General features: G+C 37.0%; 1 pseudogene; it reads right to left on the bottom strand.

Moving 5' to 3' along the window:
* Positions 1-504: 504 nt before the first annotated feature.
* LOC119522179 overlaps positions 505-22,533 on the bottom strand; it is a 147,750-nt pseudogene continuing 125,721 nt past the window's right edge.

The raw sequence follows: 22,533 nt of genomic DNA, 5'->3' as shown, positions 1-22,533 counted from the left end.
GGTCGAGGGTGGGCCTTCCACCTTGTTGTTCAGGAAAGGTGTTGCCACCTCACACCTCAAAGAGGGTGGAGCACATTTCCAGGGGACTGGGGAGAGCCTGGCCACCACCCCACTGTTCTGAAGGGGTTGAGCATGTGCCCCAGAGGTGGAAGAGAATCTGGGTGCTTCCCCAAAGTTTGAGGAGTGTGGGGCCAAGATGGTGATCTCCCCAATGTGTGGATATGTTGGAACACTCACTCCAGAGTTTGGAGAGGAAAGAGCTGCCACAAAGGCCCTTAGGAATGGTTAGACTTAGATGTTTGGAAAGAGTTATAACAGATAAGTAAAATCAGTAGTTAAGATTTTTATAAAGTATTAATTAAAAAACTCCAACAATGATTACAATTGATATTTGTTTAAAGTAATATATTTGAAGCCCAAATTGTTCTTAAATTTTACATTTTAGTTTTACCAACTTCATAAAAATACTTTCGTTGCAGCTGCATCTGCATTTCAATTACATTATTATTTCTTTGCCCATTCTTCTCTCTCTTTTCTTTCCGAAATTTCTTCTTTCAATTATGGTTCAAGATAGAATTTATCCTCCTCATATTTTGCCCACTACTCTTTAGGCAAGATCTGCTGCCTCATGCTCAGGTCCAGTGTTCTCTTAATGGGAAACACCCTGTCATTATAAAGGTTCCAAGGAAGCCATCTTATGGCTTCTTTTACATCTTCTTTCTCAGCTATTGTGTCATCTCTCATTAACCCCAGTTTATTGAACTATGCAGCATTGTAATACCATTTTCAAATACCATTCAGCCACCAGTCTGATGCTGCAATAGCAGTACAGCCCACAATTTTCACCTCTCTCCCTCATTTTTAAAGGACTTTTTTTTCCTTCCTTCTCTTAAATATATCATACAATTTCCTTCTTGCTCCATGTTTTCTGCTAAGAAATGCACATTGTCTTATTGAGCTTGCTTTGTATGTGATGGATCTCTTTTCTCTTGCTGCTTTCAGAATTCTCTCTTTGTTTGACTTTTGACAATCTGACTACTTAATGTCTTGGAGTAGGTCTTTTTGGATATTCTGTTTGGGGTATGCTGTGCTTGTATCTTTAATTTTATGTCTTTAATAAGAGATGGGAAATTTTTCAGTGATTATTTCCTCCATTATCTTTTCTTCACTTTTTCCCTTCTCTTCTCCTTCCAGGATACCCATTACAAGTATATTTGTGCACTTCATATTGTCATTCAGTTCCCTGAGACCCTGTTGATGTTTTTGCATTCTTTTCCCTATCTATTCTTTGCATATAGGATTTCAGACATTTGTCCTCTAGTTCACTAATCCTTTCTTCTGCCTTTTTGAATTTGGTGTTTTATGTCTCCATTGTGTGTTTCATCTCTTCAATTGTGCCTTTCCTTCCCATAAATTCTGTAATTTGTTTATTCAATCTTTCATGTTCTCCCTTATGTTCATCTAATATCTTCTTTATATCACTCATCTATTTTGGTGTATGATTTAGCATATTTTTGAAAATCTTTAATTATGTTTTATAACTCCTGTGTCTCATTTGAAGTGTTACCTTTTTTTTTCCTTTTAATGGGCCATATCTCTATTTTTACTAGTGTGATTCATAATTTTTGTTTGTGTCTAGGCATCTGGTTACCTATATTAGTTTATTCTAGAGGTCATTTCCCTCATGTATTTTTGGTTTTCTCTTTGGCTTTGTCTCTATCTGTTCTTTGGCATTTAGTTCAACTTATTGTATACCTCTAACATAGCTTCTATTTAACTGTTCAGAAGGTTTCAACTTTTGTTATTCTGTTTTTTTTTTTTTGCCTTGCTTATATGTCTCTCTGCCTAATCTGCTAATCTGAACCCCCATCCCAGTTTCCCCCTATAACCAGGCACCCACAGCAGCCTCCCTCTGGGGGGTAGGCAATGGGCACTACAGCAAATTATCTGTGTGTGGGTAAAACAAGTTTGCTGGCACCCAGTGGTGTTCTGTTTTTCATCAACCAGGAAACCCTTGGTTTATTTTAGAGCACTGTGTTAACTTTTGGGTATTCAATATTTCTCTACTTAAACAGAAAAGTGAGGGTGCAGGAATGCCACAGATTCAGCAGCCTGCCAAGTCTGATGGTGTAGACCAGCACCACTGGGCCTGGTATAAGGTCTGGTGAGTTTCTAGGAATTCCTAAAATTCCCTTGCATTTTCCAGTCTGTGCAGCATATGGTGCTATTTGTTGACTTAAATATCCTTAGAAGGATTTTACCTTCTGGATCTGAGGCAGTGTCTGACCAGATGAGGCTGAATTACCTGTGGATTACAGCTGAGATTGGTGAGGTGGTGTGAATTACCTCTTGCAGCCCAGCTGAGTCTGGATGGGATGGACTGAATAGCCTGTTGTAGCCTGGCTGAATCTGGTTGGGTGGGGTGAATTTACCTCTTAGAGCACAACTGTGTCTGGCTGGGTGGGGCTAAATTACTTCTTAGAGCCCAGCTGAGTCTGGTTGTGTAGGGCTGAATTGCCTCCAGGTGCCCCAGTCAGAATGGGCAAGATTGAATCTGTGGGATTCCTGCACCCTCACTTTGCTGGGTAATGTTTGACTCAATGTGGGGCTGTGTCTCCCACTCTCTCTGTAGCAGAGGACTCCCCAGCTGCCACAGTTTTTAGTCATCCAAAAGGCAAGTATTCAGCCACTGTCTTCTGTGTTCCTCAAGGGTGGGGAAAGGGTTTTCAGATCCAGGGCTTGGACAGTCTCTGCCCATGTCTTCTCAGTTTCTTCATCCCTCACTGATTTGGGTCTTGAAATGTCTTCTCCTATCCCACTGATCCCCAAATAATGGGGATCTATCTCACTTCTGTGGGCAAATTTTTAGCCTGTGTCCCTGCTGGGAGGTGAGAGGAATCCTAACTGCAGGTTCGGGGTTCCTTCTGTGCTTCTGGAGACCAAGTGAAGGGGAGAGGAGAGTAACCCCTGTGAGGAACATAGTTCTCCCACCTTAAAACTCTCTCCTTCTTCAATTCAGCATCTGAAGGGTCCTTCTCCCATCCATACCCTACTCCAGAGTTCCAAACAAGTCAGGGTTACCACCTTTTCAGCTGAATATCTGGGGAGAAGATATTGGCAGCTATTTACATTGCCATGTTGATGGTGTCACCTCAACACTACTGATTTTTGCATATTAATCTTGTATCCCACGACTTTGAAGAATTTGGTTATCATCTCAAATAAATTTGTCATAGATTTCTCAGGAATTTCCAAATATAGGGTCATGTCATGATAATAATGAGAGTTTTACTTTTTCCTTTCTGGTTCAGGTGCCTTTTATTTCTTTTTCATGCCTAATTTCCCCAGCTACAACTTTTAGCAAAATATTGAATAACAGGAGTGACAGTTGGCGTCCTTGTCTCATTCCTAGTCTTAGGGGGAAGTCTTTCAGTCTCTCATCATTGAGTACAATGCTTGTTGTGGGTTTTTCATATAATCCCCTCATCATATTGAAGAGGTTTCCTTCAATTCCTACCTTTTGGACTGTTTTTCTCAAGAAAGGATACTGAATATTGTCAAATGCCTTTTCCACATCAATTGAGATGATCATGTGATTTTTTCCCTTTCAGTTTGTTAATGTGCTGTATTGCATTGATTTTCTTTTGTTGAACCACCCTTGCATTCCTGGAATAAATCCCACTTGGTGGTGTATTATTATTTAATGTGCCATTGGATTCAATTTGCAAGTATTTTTGTGAGAATATTTGCATCTATATTCATTAGAGAGATTGGTCTGTAGTTTTCCTTTCTTGTAGTATCTTTATCAGGTTTTGGTATTAGAGTGATACTTGCTTCTTAGAATAAGGTAGGTAGTATTCCCTTTTCTTCAATTTTTTGGAAGTGTTTGAGCAGGAGTCCTGTTAATTCTTCTTGGAATGTTTGGTAAAATTCCCCTGTGAAGCCATCTGGCCCTGGACTTTTCTTTGTAGGGAGGTTTTTGATGACTGATTGAATCTCTTTACTCATGATTGGTTTGTTGAGGTCTTCTATTTCTTCTTGAGTCATTATAAGTTGTTCATGTGTTTCTATGAAATTATCCATTTCATCTAAGCTGTTTAGTTTGTTGGCATACAGTTGTTCATATTATCCTCTTATGATTTTTTGAAATTTCTTTGGGGTCCATTATAATGACACCCTTCTCATTTCTGAGTTTTTTTATTTGCATCTTCTCTCCTTTTGGCTTTGTATGTCTAGCTAAGGGTTTGTCAATCTTGATCTCAAAGAAACAACTTTTGGTTTTATTGATAAGCTTTATTGTTTTTATGTTCTCCAATTCATTTATTTCCACTTTAATCTTTGTTATTTTATTTTCTTCCTCTTGGTTGACAGTTAGTTTGTTGCTCTTTCTCTAGTTTCTTCAGTTGTTCAGTTAACGCTTTCATTTTAGCTCTTTCTTCTCTTTTTTTTAAATGAAATTTTATTGAGATATACTCACACACCATGCAATCAATCTAAAGTATACAATGGCTCACAGTATCATCATATAGTTCTTCACTCATTGCCACAAGCAGTTTTAAAACATTTTCATTACTTCAAAATAAAAACTAAAAATATAAAAAATAAAACTAAATAAAAATGGACACAAAGCCATCCAATGCCCCTTATCCCCCTTATTCTTTATATATTTTTGACATTACTTTATTACTCATCTTCCCATACACTGGTTAAGGGGTATGTCAATCACCAGGTTTCACTATCACATGGTTACATGATAAAAGCTTTATAGTTAAACAGTTATCAAGAATCAAGTCTACTGGATTACCATTCAACAGATTTGGGTATTTCCTTCTAGCTATTCTAATACACTAGAAACTAAAAAGGAATATCTATATAATGCATAAGAAAAATCTCCAGTTTGACCTCCCAACTCTATTTGTGATCTCTTTTCCCCTGAAACTTTTATTTCATTTCTTTCCCCCATTTTGGTCAAGAAGGCATTACCCATTCCATGATGCCATGGCCAGGCTCATACTTGGGAATCCTGATCCTCATTGCCAGGGAGATTTACACCCCTGGGAAGATGTGTTTATTTGAGAGTTTGCTGAGAGAAAGTGTCCACATCTGAGTAACAAAATAGGTTCTCTGAGGGTGAGACAGGCAAAATTATTAGTAGGCTTAGCTTCTCTTTTGCAGGAATAAATTTCATAAGGGCAAGACCCAAGTTTGAGGCTGGACATATTAAATTGGGATTTCCTAGTGCTTGTGGGGATATCAGGAATTCCCCAGATAAGGAAATTTAACATTTCCACATTTTTCCTCAGTTCCTCAAGGACACTTTCCAAATACATTTTTACTTTCTGCCCAAAGTACTCTGAATTCATCAGGATGTCATATTTACCTGTACAGAATAACAAGATCTCATTCCCCATTCTGGATTCCATGTAATCATGTTGTTTAAATAAACTGACCATAAAGGTTATATTAGAAAGTGTGCTACAGAGAATATAAATTTTCTACCAAATAAGCATCTCTTAAATAACAGTTAAAATGCAGGAATAGATGTGACAGCTCTAAAAGCTTACAATCTACAACCTTTACAATGAGCCTCATTGAACACTCCACACTCCTACATCATCAATTGCCCAAACTCTGTCCACATTCTATCCCCTGGTACCTAAGCTCTCAAATTCAATTCTTAACAGTTGCTCATTATAGTAAGTTTATATTAGTGGGTCCCTACAATATTTGTTCTTTTATTTCTGGCTTATTTTACTCAACATAATGTCCCCAAGATTTATTCACATAGTTGCATATCTCATGAACTCAGTCCATCTTGCAGCAATTCCATATTCCATTGTATGTATACACTACAATTAGCCCTTCTGTTCACCTTGCAATGTATCATTAGGCCACCTCCATTTATTGCAAATCCTGAATAGTGTTGCCATAAACATCACTGTGCAAATATCTATTCATTTCCCTGCTTTCAGTTCTTCCAAGCATATCCCAAATAATGGGGTTGCAGGATCATATGGCAAACCTCTGTCTAGCCTCCTGTGGAACCACCCCACTGTTCTCCAGAGGGACTGCACCATTCTACTTCCCCACCAACAATGAGTATGTATATATCTCTCTCCACATCTTCTCCATCACTTTGTATCTTTCTGTTTATTTTTTTAACAGTTTTATTCACACACAATGCAATCCATACTGAGTGAGCAACAAATAGCTCCAGGTATAATCACATTATTATGTTTCACAACCACAATCTATATGAGAACATCTCCATTTCTTCCACAAAAAAATAAGAGGAAGAATGAAAGAAAAAAGGTAAAAGACTAAAGAATAAAATTAAATTAAATTAAAAAAGAGAAACAACAATAAGAAGAATCCCATACCTCTCCCTTATATCACCCTCTGTTGATATTTCTTTCTTCCTTTTTAATGTAGGTGTTCAGAGCTATAAACTTACCTCTTAGTACTGCCTTCACTGGGTCTTATAGGTTTTGATATGTTATGTTCTCATTTTCATTTATCTTCAGATATTTAACCCACTGACTGTTTAGGAGTCTGTTGTTTAACCTCCATATATTTGTGAAATTTCTGGTTCTCAGGTGGTCATTGATTCCAGCTTCATTCCATTATGACCAGAGAAAGTGCTTTGAATAATTTCAATCTTTTTAAAATTATTAAGTCCTGTTTTGTACCCTAGCATATGACCTATCCTGTAGAATGTTCCATAAGCACTTGAGAAGAATGTATATCCTGGTGTTTTGGGGTGCAACTATATATATAGTGCAACTATATTATCATATTGATTAGGTTCTCTATTTTCCTTTTGATATTCTAGTTGTTCTATCTATATAAGATAACAGTGTATTGAAAACTCCCACTATTATTGAAGATATGTGCATTGGTCCCTTTAGTTTTACCAATGTTTGCCTCAGTTACCTTGGAGTTTTTGATTGGGTGCATAAACATTTATGATTGTTATTTCTTCTTGGTGAATTGTTCCTTTTGTTAATATATAGTGTTCTTCCTTGTCTCTTATGACATCCTTTCTTTTAAAGTCTAATTTGTCTGATATTTGTATAGCTACCCAAGCTTTCTTTTGGCAACTACTTGCACAAAATATATTTTTCCATCCTTTAACTTTCAACCTGTTTGTGTCTTTGGGTCTAAGATAAGTGTCTTGTAGAGAACAAATAGATGCATCGTATTTTCTAATCTATTATGCCAATCTGTGTTTTGATTGGGAATTTAATTCATTTACATTCAGTTATTACTCTAATGGCAATTCTTAATTCAATCAGCTTATCATTTGGTTATTATTTGTCAGATGTATTTTTTCTCTCTCTCTTTCTATCCTTCAAGTTACCCTTACTAATACTCTTCAATTCTGTACCCTTCTCCCAACATCTACCCCTGTCTTTTCAGCTCACAGCACTCCCTTCACTATTTCATGCAGGGCAGATCTGTTGTTAACAAATTCTCTCAGCATTTGTTTAACTGTGAAAATTTTAATCTCTCCCTCACTTTTGAAGACATCTTTGATGGATAAAGAATTCTTGGTTGGCAATTTTTCTCTTTCAGAATCTTAAATATATCATGCCACTGCCTTCTTGCCTCCAGGGTGCCCAGTGTGTAGTCAGCACTTAGTCTTATCTGGCTTCCTTTGTATGTGGTGATTTGTTTTTCACTTGCTGCCTTCAGAAGTCTCTCTCTTCAGCATTTGACAGTCTAATCAGTATGTGCCTTAGAGTGGATCTATTTGGATTAATTTTGTTTGGAGTTCATTTAGATTCTCTGATTTCAATGTGTATGTCTTTCATAAGGGTTGGGAAATTTTCTCCAATTATTTCCTCAAATAGTTTTCCTAGCCCTTTACTCTTCTCTTCTCCATCTGGGATACTAATGATTCTTATATTTGTGTGCCTCATGTTGTCAATCATTTCCCTAAGAGGCAATTCAAGTTTTTATATCTTTTTCTCCACTTGTTATTTTGTATATTTGCATTGTTGCTCTGTTCTCTAGTTCACTTATTATTTCTTCTGCATCTTCAAATTTATTGTTGTGTGTGTCCAGCATATTTTTATTTGATCTACAGTATCTTTCATTTCCATAAGATCTTCTATTTTTCTGTTTATTCATTCAAATTCTTCTTTATGCTCTTCTGGTGTCTTCTTTATAACCTTTATCTCTTTAGCCAACTCATTGATGCTATTTAGGAGATTTGTATGAACATCTTTGATTAGTTGTTCCAAATTCTGTTCCTCCTCCAGCTTTTTATTTTGATCATTTGGCTTATCCATATCTTATTTCTTCATATTGTTTGTGATTATTTGTCACTTGTTTGTTGGCATTTTATTATCTTGACAAGGTTATTTTGAAAGATGATTTCCCTCATTCAGCTAAAATTTTGTAGTTGCTTCGGTTTGCATCGAATGTCTCCTTTGGTACTTGGTTTGTCAGTAATTCCCAGCTAAACCAGGTCCAGGTACTCACATATGTGGTGCAACCTTTTTTGAAAGTCCACTAAGGGCTGGGCAGAAAAGCAGTTTGCCAGGTTGCACTTTGTCTGTCTTCCCAACAGACAGAGCTCTTGGGCCACCTCTTTTCCACAACCCCACCTCTCTCTGAATGTGGTAGCCAGCTGGCTGAGTCACAACCAGGCAACAATACAGTCAAATCCACAGTTTTCCAAGTGCACTGGCAGCTGATGACTCCAGGGGTGGGGGGTGGGCATTGTGCACTTTGTTGAGTTCTTGCTTGTGGGAACAATGTGAATGGTGATTCCCAGGACATGCATGGTAAGACTTCATGCTTTGGGACTGAGTGGTACAACTTCCTCAGCCAGAAGCCATCACAGGGGTGCTCTGCTTTTCACTGATCAGCAGGACCTGGGTTTGTTTTAGGGCATTGTCTTGACAGTAAATTCATCTGAATTTCTCAGTCAAAACAGGGCTGGGTCCCATACAGTGTGTGTAGATCAACTCCAATGGGCCTAGAATAGGGTCTGTCTAGGCTCTGAAAAGCAGTGAAATTCCCCTGCACTTTCTGCCCTGCCCAGAACATGGTGCTGTTCAGTGACTTAATCATCCTCAGAAGCTGTATAGCACCCAGAGCCCAAGCTGTGTCTGAATGGGGGGGAGGGGCTGAAACTGAATTTTGCCAGCAAAATTCTGGCTCAATGTTGGGCTGTGTCCCCCACTTTACTTGTGGGGCAGGATTCCCCCAGCTGCCCCAGTCTGCAGCTGTCCCCCAGGCAAGGATCAAGCCACCCACTGCTGTTTCCTTCAAAGGTGCATGGTGGAAACCAGGACCCAGGTCTGGAAAACAGTCTCTGACCACATTTTCTTAGATTCTTCATCCCTCACTGGTCTGGGCCTTGAAATGTCCTATCTTGTCCCCTGGGCCCCCAAACAGTTGATTTTGGTATTTTCTGCCTGGCTTCTTGCTGCTTTTAAGAAAGATTTGTCAGTACCCTCTATTCTTCCATTTTGGAAATTAATCCAGACTGCCATTTTGTATTCTGCCCTCCCCCACAGCTTTAGTTCCTGCCTTGGGTCTCTTTGGGCTTGTGTCTCTATGTCTGGATATAGGTAGAGATCTGCTCTGCTGTGAGATCACATGGTGACCTCTCTCTGACTTCTCCTAATTTTGACTTTTACTTCTCCTGCTCAACCATCTGTTTGTCTCTGTCTAGATTTCCTCTTTTTTAAGGACTTCAGCCATATGTACTAAAGCCCACCTCCATTCAATTTGTCCTCATCTAAACAGGATATTTGTAGATCCTATTCACAAATGAGTCCACACATTAACTAATAATAACATATTAAATGGTCCTATTTACAAATGGGTTCACAAGCACAGGAACATTGATTTTGATTTGAACAAGTCTTTTGTGGAGGACATGATTCAATCTCTAACAGGTGTCAGCTGGACCCAAACAAAAGTTGAAAATTTACCTCACCTCTCTGTAAGGAGGCAGTGTACATTGGTTCTCCATTTTTGCTGGGTTGATGTCTACTGGGCCCAGTGGAAATGTGAACACACATACCCACACAACCCTTGAGTTAAATCTTAATATGTGAACTGTGTGAGTAAAATAAGACAATATATTATTATCTTTGTGTATATCTCATCATATAATATACAATATATCCAGGATACATTAAAATATCATTAATCACACCAAGAAGGAGGTAAAACAGAACATGAATTAGAAAGCATTAGAAAAGATGATCAATGTGTTCCAAAATTGAGATAAATCAGGTTTTGGAATTATCCAATAAGGTTTTTAAAGTTACAATCAATAAATCTTCAACAGAAATTACAAATTCTCTTGAAACAAAAATATAAAATATCAACAAAGGAATTCAATTTATTAAAAAGCAAATAAAAATTCTAGAACTAAAACATACAATAACCAACCAAAAAGGAAGACACATGGGATTGCCTCATCTGATGCAAATATTCTTAGGAATGAATGAGAAATAAAGACATTATCAGACAAAGGAAACCAAGAGAATTTGTTACTGGCAAAATCACCCTTAAAGAATGGCTAAAGGAAGTTCTATAAAAAAAGGAAATTTTAACCAAAGAATACTTGGAATTTCAGAAAGAAAAGAATAAAAGAATGGCTTAAAATAGGGATGAATTTAATAGGTTATCCTTCTCTTCTTGAGTTTCTTAAATCATATTTAATGGTGGAAGTTAAATTTATAACATGAAATGATGCAGAAGAAATTGTATCTAGAGGAAATTCTTATGACAATCACATTTAAAAAGGGTGAGAATAAAGAGATTGTTCCAGTTTGCTACTGCTGTCTTTATGTAAAATACCAGAATTGGATTGGCTTTTATAAAAGGTATATACTAGGTTACAAATTTATGGTTCTGAGGCCATAAAAGTGTCCAAACTAAGGCATCAAAAAAAAGGATCCCTTCACTGAAGAATGGCCAATGATGTCTGGTCTAGAACACCTCTGCCAGCTGGGAAGGCATGTGGCTGACATCTGCTGGTCCTTTGCTACTGGGTTATGTTTCAATATGGCTTTTTCCAAAATGTTTCTGAGAATCCGTCTTAGCTCTTCTCAGTATCTCTGCATCATTGCTTCTTTCTCTGAGGACACTGATCTCTAAATGTCTGGGGATCCTCTCTTAGCTTTTCCATTGCAAACACTGGACTTCATCTCTTAGATTAGCATCTCCAGATATCCTTCTGTCTGCATCACCAAGCATCTCAAAGCATCTCTGTTGGCTCTGTCCATGAGCTCTCTTAAAGGACTCTAATGATCTAAGATCCACTCTGAATGGGAGGGCTCCACATGTCCATGTAAACAACACAATCAAAGGTCTCACCCATAGTTGGGTGAGTCATATATCCATGGAAACAGTCAATCAAAGGTTTCTACCTGACAAGATTGGGTTTAAAGATCATGGCTTCTCTGGGGTCCATAACAGCTTCAAATTGGCACAGAGACCTAAATAGAATTGACTTTCAACACTTCACTTGAAGTGGTAAAATGTCAATATCAGTAGAGTGAGATAAGTTAGATGTGTATATTATAATTCCTATAACAACCACTAAGAAACCTCCAAAAATAATATATTGAAAAGCACTACAAATAAAGCAAGATGGGTTCCTTAGATGTGTTAAAAATAACAGAAAGATTAAAACCTGAGGAGTGAGAAACAGAGGAAATAAACAGATAACAAACAAAGAATGGGAGAACGTCAGTCTTACTATCTGAACAATTACCTTAAATGTAAATTTTATAGAAAATGATAATTGGTAGAATGGATTACAATAACATGACTCAGACATCAGAAAAATTCATGGGCTAGGGAGAGCCAAGGAACTATTCCTTCACAGAAACATTAAAAATTCAAGCAAATCTGTGTGAATAAAACGTGTTAAAATTCTGAGAAATAGTTCAAGGTTTATTCCTACCTTTTGAATTCTGAATCAAGAAAAAATGCAACTTAAAATGGTAAGAAAGTTTTGTGGCATTTTTACTTGACCTTGCACTTGCTCTTAATGGTCATCTTGAAGATGACAGCCCATGTTCTTCTGTGGTACCACAGTTCCTGTTTCCAGAGAGCGAAAAAAGAATTGTATTTGTCTGTTCTAAACTGTCTGGGGGATACCTGAAAGACTGAGGCAAGGTACTTGCTTTCCTTCACTTAACTCAGAACTCAGTGTAGAAAAGCAGTAACCATTCCTCAAAAGCATTGTAAGGCAAATTGCAATCTGCTGCTATCTGAGGCAAAATAACACACTTATGAATTTATAAATTTGATAAATTTTACAAATTTAATAATTGATTTTATATTTTAATAATTTAATAATTTTATTTATTTATAAATTTAACAAAAATAGCTCTCCTTCTATGAGGCCAGCAGTGTCTTTATATCAATGTCAGACAAAGACAGCACAAGGAAAGTAAACTACACACCTGTATACCTTATGTATCTAGATGGAAAATCTTCAACAAAACATCAGCAAAATGAATGCAACAGCATATTGATATTCTATTTATAACAAAGTGAGATTTATCCCAGGAATACAAGGATGGTCAAAATGAGAAAATCAATAAATGTAATACACTACATTAAATGATGGAAGGAAAAAGCACCACATGCTCATCTTAATTGAAACAAAAATATGACCAAATCTCACAATTTTATGATGAAAATACTCAAAACACTAGAAGCAATCTAAATTGATAAATTGTTAATTTAGTTAATAAATATTAATTATGAACTAATAATATGGTCAATTCCTCCAGAAGGTATAGCAATGATAAACGCATTCACAACAAATGGCAGATTCCCCTAAAATATGAAGTAAGCATTGACAAAATTGAAGGGAAAAATTGTTCTATAATAAAAGTTGAATACTTAAATTCTCCATTTTCAATAATGGATAGAACATATAGAAAGAAGATAAATAAGTAAATAGATGTCTTGACCCAACTAGATCAACCAGAACTAACAGACACAAACATATCACCACACCCTCCATCAAAAGAAGAACAAGTATTCTTCTCAAGAATAGATATTATTTTAAGTCATAAGCCTCAGTACATTTAAAAAGATAGAAGTCAGACAATGTATCTTCTCTGACCACAATGGAATGAACCTAGAAATTGATAAAAAAAGAAAAGGAAAACAAAAAGGTGTCAAAATTAAAAAATGCACACTTATACAGCCAATGGGTCAAAGAAAAATCACAGGGAAAATTAGGAAAGTTTTATAGATGAATTAAAATGAAAACACAAGGTACTCAAAACATATTGGATGCAGTGTGCACAGTGCTTAGAGGGAATTTTGTAGCTGTAAATGTCTGCATTATAAAATAAATATCTCAAATAAGTAATCTAATTTTACACCTTAAGGTACTAGAAGAATAGAAAACTAAGCACAAAGCTAAAAATGTAAGGAAATAATAAATATTATAGCAGGATAAACATAATAGGAAATTAAAATAGAGAATAAATGAAAGCAAATGTTGATTTTTTGTAAAGATTAACAAAATTAACAAACTTTTAGCTTGACTGAACAAGAAAAATAGAGAAGACTGAAATGATTAAATCAGGAATGGAAGTTCAATATTACTATCAACTTCACAGACACAAAAAGAATAGTAACAGAATATAATGAGCAATTGCATGCTGAATTAGATAATCTAGATGGAATGGGAAAACCTTAGAAACCCACAAAGTACCAAAACAGACTATAGAGGAAATAGAAAATCTGACCTATTATACATAAAAGTTGGAATCATTAATCAAAAATCTCCAAACAATGAAAAGTCCAGGATTAGATGGCATCACTGGTGAATCATACCAAACACTAAAAGAAGATCCAGCAACAATCCTTTTAAAGCTCTTCCAAAATATATGATGGGACAACATTTCCCATCTCCTTCTATGAGGCCAGCAGTGTCTTTATATCAATGGCAGACAAAGACAGCACAAGGAAAGTAAACCACACACCTGTATTGCTTATGTATCTAGATGGAAAATCTTCAACAAAATATCAGCAAAATAAATGAAACAGCATATTGATATGATTCTATTAATAACAAAGGGAGCTTTATCCCAGGAATGCAAGGATGGTCAAAATGAGGAAATCAATAAATGTAATGCACTACATTAAATGATGGAAGAAAAAAGCACCACATACTCATCTTAATTGAAACAAAATTATATGTCTAAATCTAACACAATTTTAGATGAAAATACTCAGAACACTAGAAGCATAAGAGAACTTCCACATAATAAAAGGAATTTATGAAAAATATGCAGCTAACCATGCTCAATGGGAAATTACTAAAAACTTTTGCACCATGATCAGGAAAAAGATCAGGGTGGCCTCATCCAATATTGCTATTCACATTGTATTAGAAATTCTAGACAGAAAAATTATGCAAGGAAAAGAAATAAAAGGCATTCACATTGTAAAGAAAGAAGTAAAATTGTCCTTATTCAGAGATGACAGGATCCTATGTATAGAAAATCCAAAGTATGACAACTAATAAACAAATTCAGTCAATCTGTGGGTTACAATATCAATGCACAAATTCAGTTCTGTTTCTATACATCAGCAGTGAAAAATCTGAAAAGAGCATAGGCTAATAATTTGACTTGCATATTTTCCAAATAATAAAATACCTCTGAATAAATTTAAACAAGTTGGTGAAAGACCTGTACACTGAAAACTACAAAAGATTGCAAAAAATCAGTAAGACATTAGTAAATGGAAAGAAATCCAGTTGTCAAGGTGTGGAATGCTTAATATGGTTAAGATGGCAGCATTCCTGAAAGTGATCTATAGATTCAACGCATTCACTATGAAAAATCTCTTTGGCATTTTTTCTTACAGAAATGGTATAACTGACCTCAATTTCATATATAATTCTTAGATACCAAATAAAAAGCAAAAAAAAAAAAAATTGAAAGAGAACAAACTGAAGACTCAGTTGCTAATTTCAAAACTTACTACAAAGCTGCAGCAATCCAGTGTAGTACTGGCATAAGTATAGACATATAGACCAACAGAGTAGAATTGAGAGTCCAGAACTATGACCACATATCAATGGGAAATTATTTTTCTTTAGTAGAGAAGATATGGGTTTATTTAATAATCTTGCAAAAAATACAGGTTTCCCATTCACTATCAAACCAATAACACTGCATTGCTGTGGAATATTTGTTACAACTGACGATAGCACATTTTTGTAATTATACTATTAATTAACATCCATGGCTTAATTTAGGGTTTACTGTTTTGGCAGTGTAGTTCCATCAATTTTTAAAAATTCTATTCTCTTATCATATATGAAAATATAACATTGCTGGCATGATGTCTTAGACAAGGTTCATCCATGTATTTGAATGCATCAGGACTTCATTCCTTTTTATGGCTGAATAATATTCCATTGAATTTATATGCCACATTTTATTTATTCATTCATTCGTTGATGAAAACTTGGGTTGCTTCCATCTTTTGGGAGTCTTTCATTTCAGTGACTGTGATCTTCAACTCCAGTAGTTCTTATTGATTCCTTTTTAAAATTTCAACCTCTTTACCAAGACTCTCATATTGCTCATTTGATGTTTTCCTGATATCCTTTAGTTGTTTTTCTGTATTTTTCCTTCATCTCCTTGAGCATGTTTAGGATCATTTTTAAAAATATTTGTTATGTATGTCCACATTCTTGTCATTTTCCTTTGTGTTTTCTGCATTTTTATCCTCTTCCTTTGGATGGACCATCATTTCCTGTTTCTTTGTCTTTATTCTTTGGTTGCACACTGTATTAGTCACAGTTCTCTAGAAAACAGAACCAACAGGAGATGTCTGTAAATATTATGATATTTTATAAAAATGTCTCACACAACTGTGGAGATGCACAAGTCTAAATTCCATAAGGCATGCTGAAAGCTGTCAAACTCTAATGAAGGTTTTCAATGAATTCCCCAAAAGAAGCTGGCTGGCTGAAGTAGAGAGGAAAATTCACTCTTCTGACTGCTGAAATCATTGCTTGTCCTTTTAAAGACTTCAAATTATTTGATTGAATGTTTCCCATTGCTGAAGACACTCTCCTTAGTTGATTGTAGATCTATCAGCCATATATGCAATCAATTTACAGATGATTTAAGTCTATGAAATGCCTTTGAAGTAACAGGCCAGTGCTTGCTTGACCAGGCAACTGGGCACCATTACCTGTCCAAGTTGACACATGAATCTAACCATAACATACATTGTATATTTTAATAATTTAAAATGTTAGCTCTGGGATTTATTCCATGAGATGTTTGTTTCTTGGTTTTGTAATCTGATGGTGATGATATATTTTCTTGAGCTTCAGCCCCCCTATCATGAAGGTCTGCCCAAGATGAATGCAGTGTGCAGGGTTTCCCCTGACTTTCTGGGCCCATGTCCTGTCCTGGGCTTTTGCTTGATAGTTGCTTTGGAGCTCCCAGTTTATAGGAGTTTGGTTTCCCTTATGTTTCCCAGGAGACAGATCTCTCTCTCCAGGGTGTTTTAAGCCAACAGTCCTCTATCCCACACTATCCACCTGTATAGTTTTGCACTATTTTCATTGCCTTATGCTGCTTTTGCCTTGAGAGCAAATTCTAGAAGTGGGGCACATCAGAGAAAACTTTCCCAAGTCAGTAATTCCCAGACAAAAGAGGGGTGCAAACTGGCTCCAACATGCCCTGGGGAGGGTATCAGAAAGGGCACCAAGAGCTTCTCTTATGGCTCCCCACCAGTTGAGCTTTCCTGGCCTGTTCAGCAAATGCAGCCCTTCAATTAACTGTCCCCTGTAACACTGATGGAGCTCAGTATCTTTAATTGTCTACCACCCTGCCCCTGTCTTTGGTGATTAAAGCAATGGCCACTGCCACCTTTGGAAGGATGAAAGATTGGCTACACCCTTCTGGGCAGGTTGAAACACTGGGTATCCTCAGAGCTGGACCTAGAGTGATCCAAATTCCCTAATCAAAAGGTGTGATCACTGACTGGCCCACCCCCTACCTGGTTTTGGGGAAGAGGCATTTTATGTCCTTTTCTGTCACCAGTGAGCTATCCAATGTCTGGATCTCATGGTGGCCTGCAGCAAGAGTGGGGGTGTGATTCAGTAGCCTCTGTACAGAGAAAGCAATTTACCACTCTTTATTTTAATTTATCAGCCTCTTCCTCCTGTTTGTGTCGGACGCTGTACAGTGCTCTTTTGACATCTGGAGTTTCAAAATAGTTGTTTTAGACAGTTCCTGTCTGTTTAACAGTTGTTTTAGTGGAAAGACTGAGTCTTGGAGCTTCTTACTCTGCCATCTTCCCACCTCACTACTGCCAATTGACTTTTTTTCTTTTTCATAGAAGTTGTGTGGTTAAGAACAATCATGCATAAGATACAAGCTTCCTGTATATCACCCCACCACCACCACTTTTTATTGGTGTGGGATATTTGTTATAATTGATGATAGCCAATTTTTAATTGCACTACTAATGAAAGTCCAGGGCTTAACATAGGGTTCAATAAATAGCATAATTCCATAATTTTTAAACTTTGTATCCTGTTACCATATACACACTCAAACATTTCCCCCTTTCAATCACATTCGGATATATATTACAGTGCTGTTTATTGCATTCACAATGACACAGTATGATACCATCATCCATTACCAAAATATTTCCATCATTGCAAATAGGAATCCTGTATATTTTAAGCCTTAAATTCCCATTTCTCATACCCATCATGTCCCCAGGTATCCTATGTTTTAGACACTGACTCTGAGTTGGCTTATACTAATTATTTCAAAAAGGTGAGAAGTCCTTTCTTGTCTGGCTTATTTTAATCAACATGAAGTTTTCAAGGTTGATGCATGTTGTTGCATGTATCAGGACTTCATTCCCTTTGTATAACTGAAAAACATTCCATTTAAGTGCATAAAATATTTTATTTATCCATTCATTGATTGATGGAGACTTTGGTTTCTTCCATCTTGTGGTAATGGTAAATAATGTGGCTAAGAATAATTGTGTTCAAATATCTTTCTTAGTTCCTGCTTTCAATTTTGCAGGATTTAATCCTAGTAGTGGTATTGCCAGGTCATATGCCAAATCTATACTAAAGCTTTCAGAACTGCAAAATTATCTTCCACAGCAGCTGCACCAATTTACATTGCCACCAGTAATGAATGAGTGCACCTATTTCTCTGCATCTTCTCCAACACTTGATATTTTCAGGTTTTTAAAATAGAAGTCCATTTTAATGGGTGTGAAATGCTATCTCATTGTGGTGTTTTTTATTATATATATATATATATATATATATATTGAAGTTGTTCACATACCATACAAACTATCCAAAGATCCAAAGTGTATGATACATTGCCCATGATACCATCATACAGCTGTGCATCCATCACCATTAATTTTTTTTCAATTTTTAGAACATTTCCATTACTCCAGAAAAGAAATAAAGACCAAAAGAGGAAACTCAGATCCTCCCATACCCCTAACCACACCCCCCTCTATTATTGATTCATAGTTTTTGTATAGTACATTTGTTACTGTTGATAAAAGAATGTTAAAACACTAACTGTAGTACATAGTTTGCAATAGGTATATAATTTTTCCTATATGCCTCCATGTTATTAACTTCTAGCTATAGTGTCAGACGTTTGTTCTAGTTCATGAGAGAGATTTCTAATATTTGTACAGTTAATCATGGACATTGTCCACCACAAGATTCACTGTTTTATAATTCCCATCTTTTAACTTCCAACTTTCCTTCTGGTGACATATGTGACTCTGAACTTACCCTTTCCACCACCTTCACACACTTTTAAGCACTGTTAGTTATTCCCACAACATGCTATCATCACCCTTGTCCATTTCCAAAAGTTTAAGTTCACCATAGTTAAACATTCTGCTCATAAGCAACCACTCCCCATTCTTTAGCCTCATTCTAGTAACTTATATTTCATGTCTGTGAGTTTACATATTATAATTAGCTCATATCAGTGAGACCCTGCAATATTTGCCTTTATGTGTCTGTCTTATTACACTGAATATAGTGCCCTCAAGGATTCTTAATCAACCCCATTCTTTTAAGATGGTTTTGTTCACACACCATGCATTCTGTCCTAAGTAAACAATCATTGGTTCCCTGTATAGTCAAGTATATCTGTATTCAGCACCATCACCACTATCTATATAGGAATATCTCCATTTCTTCCACAAAGAAGGAGGACGAGTCAAAGAAGGCAGAGAGACAAAAGAAAAAGAAAAGGGAAAGAGAGAAAAAAGCAATAACAACAACAAAAAACATCAGAGATAGAGAGCAACAAAAGGAAAGATAGCATTGTCTTAAAGTAGAATGAAGAGTCAGGCAACATCACCAATGCCAGGAGTCCCATATCCTTCCCCTATTCCCCCCATATGCATTTAACTTTGGTATATTGCCGTTGTTACATTGAAGGAAGCATAATACAATGTTTCCATTAATTATAGTCTCTAGTTGGCATTGATTGTATTTCCCCCCAATCCCAATCCCACCCTATTTTTAACACCTTTGAAGGACAATTTTGCTGGACATAGGATTCTTGGTTGGTGGTTTTTCTCTTTCAGTATCTTAAATATATCACCCACTTCCTTCTTGCCTCCATGGTTTCTATTGAGAAATCCTCACATAGTCTTATCAAGCTTCCTTTGTATGTGATGGATGGCTTTACTCTTGCTGCTTTAAGGATTCTCTCTTTATTTTTGATGTTTGATAATCTGATTATTAAGTGTCTTGAGATAGACCTATTCAGATTTATTCTGTTTGGGGTATTCTGTGCTTCTTGGATCCATAATTTTATGTCATTCATAAGAGATGGGAAATTTTCATTATTTCCTCTATTATTGCTTCTGCCCCTTTTCCCTTCTTTTCTCCCTCCGTGACACCAATGACATGTACATTCTTGATTTTCATTTTGTCCTTAAGTTGCTGGAGACATTGCTCATATTTTTGCATTCCTTTCTCTCTCTGTTCTTTTGTGTGTAGGCTTTCAGTTGCCTTATTTTCCTGTTCCTGAGTGTTTTCTTCTGCCTCTTGAGATCTGCTGTTGTATGTTTCCATTGCGTCTTTTATCCCTTGTGTTGTGCCTTTCATTTCCATAGATTCTGCCAGTTGTTTTTTCAAACTTTCAATTTCTACCTTATGCATGCCCAGTGTTTTCATTATATGGTTCATCTCTTTTGCCATATCTTTCCTAAACTTTTTGAATTGACTTAGTATTAGTTGTTTAAATTCCTGTATCTCAGTTGAAGTGTAAGTTTGTTCCTTTGACTGGGCATAACTTTGTTTTTCTTAGTGTAGGTTGTACTTTTCTGTTGTCTAGGCATGGTTTCTTTGATTATCTCAATCAGGTTTTCCCAGACCAAAACAGGCTCTGGTCTCAGAAGGCAGAACTATTCAGTATCTGGTTTCCCTGAGGATGTGTCTTTAAAAATTGGTACACTCTGTAAGGCCTCAGGTCACTGTGTTTTTCTGCCCAGCAGGTGGTGCCTGTCAGCCTGTAACTCCAGATTGGTGTAAGGATGTGTGACCTGTGGCTGTTTTCCCCCATGTTCTTGGGTTTTGTTCTGAATGGAAGGCAGGTAGTAGAGCTGGCCCCACCCCTTTCCTCTTAGGGAAGATAGAAGCCCTAAGGGGAGTTGATTAGCATTTCAATGGTCCCTCTCTGCCTGTGCAATCTCTGTCCTTGTCTGGGTCAGAGCACTGGGAGCTGAAAATGGCTGAGGCTTTCTCCACTGAGCTGAAACAGGGAGAGAAAGCCCACTTAAGGGTCAGTCCACAGCCACCCTCTGGCTCTTCAAGGTCAGTCTTCACCGAAAGCCTCTGTCTGCTTTTTAGGGCTTCATATGGAGCAGGCCACACTGGATAATTAAAACCCCAATAGAAGCTCAGCTGAGCTGCATTTGCTTGCTTGGAGAGAGCTGCTCTCTAGCTCCACAAGGCTTTGCAGCTTGTGCCATAGGGGGAGGTTACTTACAAATTTTATGCTGCAATCTCAGGCATTCCTCCCAATTCAGGTTGGTGTATGATGAGTGGACAGTCACGTTTAAACCCCCACAGTTATTCCAGATTATTTACAGGGGGACTCACTAGTTTCCACTCCACTCTATGCAGCCCACTTAGATCTCCCATCTCCTCTTTGTGGTGTTTTCTTAATGCACTTTTATTGAGATATATTCACAAACATACAATCATTCAAAGTGTACAATCAGTTGTTCACAGTATCATCATATATTTGTGCTTTCATTACCACAAACTTTGAACATTTTCATTACTCCAAAAAATAAAATTAAAATTAAAATTAAAAAGAATATCCAAAACATGCAATTATCCTCCTCCCCTCACTGTTCATCTACTTTTTAATACAGTTTAATTGAAATATATTCACATACACTAGTCATTCACAGTGTACAACCAATTATTCACAGCACCAACACAGAGTTGTACATTCATCACCAGAATCAAATTTTGAAACTTTTCCTTACTCCAAAATAAAAATAAAAGCAAAAAGAACACCTAAATCTTTTCATCCCCTCCAACCCATCCTGTTCTCCAACTGATTTTTGTCCCCATTTTTCAACTCATCTGTCCACATACTGGATGAAGGGAGTGCAAGGCACAAGGTTTTCACAGTCACACATTCACACATTCACACTATGCAATCTACATAGTTATACAATCATCTTCAAGAATCAAGCTCACTGGGTTGCAGTTTGACAGCTTCAGGTATTTCCCACTAGCCATTCCAACACTCTAAATACTAAAAGGTGATATCTATATAGTACATAGGAATACCCTCCTGAGTGAACTAATGACTCCATTTGAAATCTCTCAGCCACTGGAACCCTACTTTGCTTCATCTCTCTTCCCCCTTTTTGTCAGGAAGGTCCTCTCAATCCAACAGTGCTGGGTCCAGACTCATCTCCAGGAGTCATTTCCTGCATTGCCAGTGGGATTTACACCCCTGGGTGTCATGTTCCACATAGTGGGGATGGTAATGAGTTCACTTGCTGAGTAGGCTTAGGGAGAGGGTGCCACATCTTAGCAAAACAGAGGCTCTTGGTAGGGGGACCATAGTCAAGATTATAAGTGGCCTTAGCCTCTCCCTGCAGCAGGTAGCTTCACAGGGGAAAGCTCCCTGATCAAGGACTTGGCCCATTTAATTGGCAATCCTCAATGTTTACAGGAAAATCAGCAATAGCCCAGGTGGGGAAGTACAACACTTCTGCACTTCTCCCCATCTCCTCAGGGGGCCCTGCAAATACACTTATACTCTGTGCACATATCATTCTGGGATGTGTCAGGATTTCACCCCAACCTGTAAAAACTCACCAAATCCCACATCCCATTCACTGCTCCCTGCATGTATGGTGTTCAAACAAACTGATCATACAAGCTAAATTATCTAGTAAGCTACAGAAAATATAGATCCTGCACCAGATAAACATCTCCCTTCATCTCACATATAA

Source organism: Choloepus didactylus, chromosome X, assembly GCF_015220235.1.
Source record: "Choloepus didactylus isolate mChoDid1 chromosome X, mChoDid1.pri, whole genome shotgun sequence".
Taxonomy (NCBI): domain Eukaryota; kingdom Metazoa; phylum Chordata; class Mammalia; order Pilosa; family Megalonychidae; genus Choloepus; species Choloepus didactylus.
Note: the sequence above shows the minus strand (reverse complement) of the source record. Positions and strands in the feature narration are given on the sequence as shown.